Consider the following 2,159-nt stretch of genomic DNA (forward strand, 5'->3'; position numbering starts at 1 on the left):
AGCCCTGGATTCTGACCTCTTCACCCAGCATGTCCACTGGCTAGGTAGGTGATGCATTGAGAACAGCATACCCTGTAACCAGGGGACGCACCATTCCTAAGTTTGAATGGGACCCTAAAATTAACACCAGGGAATACCTGGACCAATGCAAATCCATGTGGCAAACTCAGACAGGAACTAACCCAGCTAATGAGGGAGCACAGCGAGACTGGTTCAGAGATGCTGTCCTTTAGGGACTGCCCCAACAGGTGAAGGCCAGTATGGACGACAATCCTGACATGCTTGGAGCGGACACTGGAACTTGGGATCGCCATCTGATTCACCACCTGTCCAAAATAAGAGAGGACCATAAGAAAGATGAGGAGGAACATAAGACCCTGCAGACCCAATTGCTAAAAATGCAGTTAGCCGAAGCAAAGCAGAAAGCAGGAGAAAAGAAGAAAGACAACAAAACTCCCAAAATAATGTATGAAGGTGGGGTGTCTCAGGTCCCCCAGACTCCTCCCTTTCCTGGCCATCAGGACACGATTGCACCGATGTCTGCAACCTCTGGTCCTTATCATGCCCAACCAGGCCGGTTCAGGGGCAGGGGCGGGGCAGGGGCGGGGCCGTGGATTCCGTGGAGGACAACCAAGGCGATGGGGGGGTACTGACGTTTGCTACTACTGTGAGGAGCAGGGTCATTGGAGCCGAGAATGTCCGTACAACCTTGAGGCATATGGGCGTGGGTATGGACCCAGAGGAGGCCCAGGGTGACGCCGTATCGAGGACGGGGTGGTCCACCACGTGGAGGTCAACAGCAGCAACCTTCACTTCAGCTGCCAGCCTGGGATGAACCCAGCTTTGGGCCAGACCACTACTGAGGGCCCCCACAGAACCCCCCGGACAGAGGGACTGAGGACCCCTTACTGTCCGTGACAGTGTATGGACAAACTCTTCCTTTTTTGGTGGACACTGGGGCCACATGCTCAACTATTCAACAAGCCCCTCCTACCACCCTCTCCACAAGGACTACCACTGTCATGGGGTTTTCTGGGGCTAAACAGGTCCTACCTTGCACCAAACCCCTAAAAACCGAGATAGGGGGACAGACTTTGAACCACAGCTATTTGGTGTCAGCGGACACCCCTGTCAACTTATTGGGCAGAGACATGTTGATTAAAATGGGAGCCACCATTTTATGTGGACCTGATGGACTGTCTGTGCATCTGCCCAAAGGAACTCAACTAGCCTGTAGCAACAATTCCCGCCTCTCTCAGTATCTCATACAACCCCTGGTTGACCCTATGGCTGACATATATTGGGTCCTCCTGCATCCAGAAACCACAGCGGGCGGAAGCATCCTCTCGTCCTTCCTTCGGTGGAAATCCTGGATCTTGACCCTGGCGCCCTACGTCTCTCCCCCTGACCCGCCACATGTCACCCTCTTCTATGACAGGAATAACTGTGAGTGTTATCAGGAAAGCTTTGCTGAGGAGCTGGAGGGGACTTCCTGGGAGATCGCCACCGCAGACATTTATGTAGCCCCTGAAGGTGTCGTAGCCTCCGTGCAGCTGTCTACAGAACAAGAGAACTGGTTTAAAATGTGGTCTGATGGTGTACCCCATGTTTCACTGGCGCTCCACCCTGCTCACAAAGCCTGCGAGCTGGGAGGAGTGTTAAAACGCTCCCTAGCTCTCACTGACTGGCATTCTTCATCCACACCCAATCTATCTTATTCCCCCTCATGTAACACCTACCGCATTACTAACATGTCCACAGACGTTGGCACCTTGGAACATGTGCAACTTGAAAGACATCATGGCAGAGAAAAAACAGATCATCCAATGGCTGCAGCTGTAGTTCAGAGCATGTCATCTTCACTTTGGGCTGAGGGCCCCACGGACGTGGGACTCATTCAGTGCTCTCCCATCACTTTCCAGCTTAACACTGACCAACCCATTTGGAAATCCCAGTACCCTCACAAACCAGCAGCCGAAAGTGGAATTTCTGACACCATAGAAGGGCTGTGGAACGCTGGGCTGCTGGAACCAGCTGACGGCTCTTCTTGGAACACACCCATCTTACCAGTAGAAAAGAAAGGCACTGGGAAATGGAGAATGGCCCACGACTTGAGAGCTGTAAATGCAGCACTTTCCACTCCTACAGTTCCAGTGCCC

The sequence above is a fragment of the Girardinichthys multiradiatus genome, chromosome 19 (genome assembly GCF_021462225.1).
Source record: "Girardinichthys multiradiatus isolate DD_20200921_A chromosome 19, DD_fGirMul_XY1, whole genome shotgun sequence".
Lineage (NCBI taxonomy): Eukaryota > Metazoa > Chordata > Actinopteri > Cyprinodontiformes > Goodeidae > Girardinichthys > Girardinichthys multiradiatus.